Source organism: Palaemon carinicauda, chromosome 18 (genome assembly GCF_036898095.1).
Source record: "Palaemon carinicauda isolate YSFRI2023 chromosome 18, ASM3689809v2, whole genome shotgun sequence".
NCBI lineage: Eukaryota > Metazoa > Arthropoda > Malacostraca > Decapoda > Palaemonidae > Palaemon > Palaemon carinicauda.
In genome coordinates, this window is record NC_090742.1 from 28,276,301 (window position 1) to 28,280,509 (window position 4,209).

Genomic DNA, 4,209 nt, shown 5'->3' on the forward strand with positions numbered 1-4,209 from the left:
ATATGTACAGTTGGATACAGGAAGTCTTGGTACACCAAAATGAGGAAGTGCACCCAACCACACCCTCACTGCACTGTTGAGTTTCTTTGTTTAGTCTTGCACACCATTTTTGCTATTTCTCCATACGCTATCTGTTTGGTTACTCGCCGCAAAGTAAGGGTATAGTAGGGTGCATTTCTTTGGATTGAGGTGTGCCAGGACTTCCTGTATCCAACTGTACATATTTGACACATTCTACCCACGGGACACGAAACTATATATATATATATATATATATATATATATATATATATATATATATATATATGTGTGTGTGTGTGTATATTTATATGTATATATATATATACATATGTATAAACATATATATGTATACACACATATACATATATATACACATATACATATATATGTGTATATATATACAGTATATATATATATAATATATATATATATATATATATATATATATTATGTATGTGTGTATATATATACAGTATATATATATATATATATATATATATATATATATATATATATATATATATATATATATACATACAGTATATGTAATTGCTTGGATTACAGGCAACATTTTTTTTTTTCGTGCAGAGTGCGTTCAGCCTCCTCCCACAGAAGAGAAGGGTCTCCTATACTTATGGGCTGATGAGATGATTGAGAGATACTGTCCAGAGAAAATGCACGGTTACGTGTATGAACTGGCAAGGGCCATTCTGCTATTGAGCCGCCTCTCCCATTAAAAAAGAAAAAAAAAGCAGAAAAAAAACATGCAAGTGTATATACTTCGAGCAGAGGGTAGAAATTACCCAGTTTACGTCGAAAAGCACAGGACAAGAGCTACTGGACATAGCCTAGGAAAGAACTAAGGTATTTGCATCGGGTGAACAAGACAGTGGCATTTCTGTACTCGTTTTACCGTGCCAGACCCTAGGCAACGGTGGCCTATGTAATAACGTCCCTGACTTGTGATCGCCAGATTGGGGTTCGAGTCCCGCTCAAGCTCGTTTGTTCCTTTGGTCTGTGCAACCTCGCCATCCTTGTAAGCTAAGGTTTGGGGAAGCCTATAGGCCTATCTGCTGAGACCTCAGTAGCCATTGCCTGGCCCCCTTGGTCCTAGCTTGGGTGGAGAGGGGCTTGGGTGCATATATATATATAATATATATATATATATATATATATATATATATATATATATATATATATATTGATCAGTCTCTAGGACATAGTCCTGCTTGATAGGACAATGTCACTGCTCCTTACCTCTGCCATTCATGAGCGGCATTTAAATCTTTAATGCTTGGAGACTTAAATCAGTTCATCCTTCTCACACCGTGACGTCACGTATATCAAAGAGAAGGAGAACATCGAAGATATTGTCACTTTCAGCTGGATTACAGGTGGTTAAATTCAATCTCACGAATGATAATGGTTTTCACATACATTCAGTCAAAGATTTTGGGTAAAAGACTAAAAGCAGCGAATCCTAAGGTTTTACAGCGCTAGATTTCAAGAAAGATTTTCATCAAATACTTCCGGTGAGGAACTGTTAGCATGTCAACAAATTCAATGCACGATTTATTTCGTTATTCGAGAAAACATATATTAGCAACTCTCATATACCGATGCCAATTGTGTTTTTCTATCATGTGATATAAATAATTTTCCCAATAAAACTTTTCATACACCTAATTCAAATAAATCTCCATTTATATTTTGTTATTTTAGTAATGATAATATTAGCTAAGTATTAAGTTCTACGGAACCTTTATTGACGATAATTCTTAACAAGATTAACTGTTTCTTGACATACGGTGGCAACATGAGTCACATACTGTACACTGACATTGAAATGTTTAAATTCAAATACTTAATTTAAGCCGTCTTGCGTTGTGGTTACAAAGATTGCCCTTGAATAGTTCTAAATATTATGCGTTCGCATGACTATCATTATTGTCTATCATTATTGTTCATGTAGGTCCACAGTTGAGTCCACTTAGTAGCTATATTATTCAACGTCGTAAGACAACACCTCGAAGATTAAGTACCGTGATGAATGTCTAAATTCTAAACCGTTATGATTTACTGCAAAAGTCAATATTGCTAATGATGTTTACTAAGATTAAGTGAAATGTACAGAACGAGTAAGGTATGAAAGTTCATTCTACTCCACACATCTTAAAAACCAGATTGACACACGAGCCCTGCACCATTACCAAACTCTTCAACGATTATATAAAACTTGTTCGTAAGAAACAAAACACATGACTGTAACGCGCATATGCATGCTATAGAATTAACATACCTAGAGACAAGAGACGAATGTAAGCTAAATGTATCTGGTCCAAGATCACATCGAAAAGAGACGTTGATAACTTGATATTCCAGCCAAGAGAACACTGACTGGTACAACAGCACAGACACGCCAACAAGAAAACCAAACTGGTTACCAAGGTCTATAGATCTTTCCGGCTGCTGAGCTCAAGTATCGGGCGATAAGAATTTCGTGTCTACTGTTTTGGTACAGTTGGCTTCATTAATTCCAGTGCACTTCACGGGAAGCTAATGAGACGTTTGGCATCTGTATATTGTAACAGCTAACGCTGTGTTTAGCAAAATAGAAACTGTTGGCAACTCTATTATTATTATTATTATTATTATTATTATTAGCTAAGCTACAACCCTAGTTGGAAAAGCAAGATGCTATAAGCTCAAGGGAAAAATAGCACAGTGAGGAAAGGAAATCCCGTAGAAGTCCGGGCGTTTAACTCCACAGAAGTTGCTCTCACACTTCATATACTCCTCCTGTAAAAGAGAGAGATCATGAGTACATGGAAGGCATAAGAATGACTTACATTACTCTAGACTTAAGAATAACTTAATCTATAAATAGCATATTAATTATATGTTAAAGATAGATGAGCAGGAAGGGAAGTAGATAGACACATACTTGTGAATCCCGCCCAGCCGGTTACCGTAACCTTATCCGTAGAAAATTCCTTAGGACCCGAGGGTTCCAAAGGAGGGAAAATCCGTATGGATGAGCCAAGCTAGGCCTCCTTAATAGAGGAATTGTCCGCAGAGTGTAAAAGGATCTGGGACCGCTCAGAGCCTAGTGAGGGAGAGGGGAAAATAGGATAAACCCCTTAGTAATATGTAGGTTCCGGCAAGCGACTGCACTGAGATGCACAGAGTATGCTGGAAATGTTGTAATGTGCAACCATACAGCATAGCCACTATATTAGCTGGTATAACAATACCTATATGGAGGTGGCCAGGCTATCTGACTGCATCAGATTGACTGCCGGCACGGTGCCGGCAGCCGAGGAAGGGGTGCATGTCCCTTAGCGCCTCATTAGGGGGCGACGGCAGACCGACGGCACACCGGAGACCAGTCCTGCGGGGTGGAAACATCAAGGAGGAGACACACTGAGAAACCGAGATGGACAACACCACAGTGGCGACCGCCGGCGGCTGACGGCATGGTGAACCTTAGTTCAACTCATAAGATATACTGTATATATATATATATATTATATATATATATATAGGGCGGATACCCAGAATGCCGGCAATCAATGCCGGCAGGTGGGGGGGGGGGGGGTGGCAGTCTCCGGCAGTCGGCCGGCTGTCGCTAGGTAAACCAGGGGAAATATAAGGGGTGGGATGTCGGCGGTATGTCGACGAAAGGCGGCAGCCTCCGGCAGGCGGTAGGCTGACGTCCTAGAGGGGAGGTATCTTATGAATAGAGGTCACCAGAGGTAGTGGCGGCTGTCGCCGGCAGTAGAGGCGGCAAGGGACCGGCACCATAATAGAGAGAGAGAAAGGTAAGGAGGGAAGGGAGGGGTAATATCCTATACCCCGCCGGCATCCCTCCGGAGGGAGTGCACTCATGATAGGAGTAGGTACTCCTAACATCCGGCGGCAGTGGGCCGGCAGACAGCCGGGAGCCTGAGGTAACCCAAGGGAGGGATAGAGAGCACTCAAAGAGGGGTAATCCTCCGCCGGCAGGACCGCCGCCGGCAACCACCCTTATAGAACGCTATGAAGGGTAAGTGTACCAGAGCGGCCAGCTCAGCAGAAGAACAAGGCTAGCCCTACCACTCCACCCAAGGGAGGAGTTGTAGGACCGAGGACAGGGGTGTATAGGCAGGCCTACACCAAAGGGATAGAGTGGGGAGGGGAGTAGGGGTC

At 41.4% G+C, this 4,209-nt stretch overlaps 1 protein-coding gene across 1 annotated transcript in view; it reads right to left on the reverse strand.

The window, feature by feature from the left end:
- Window positions 1-2,492, reverse strand: part of LOC137657033 (arylsulfatase H-like) — a 15,784-nt gene extending 13,292 nt beyond the window's left edge. Inside the window, exon 1 of the mRNA XM_068391390.1 lies at window positions 2,321-2,492. The gene's annotated coding sequence lies outside the window, so the exon portion shown is untranslated. The remainder of the gene's footprint in view (window positions 1-2,320) is intronic.
- Between the last annotated feature and the right edge of the window lie 1,717 nt (window positions 2,493-4,209).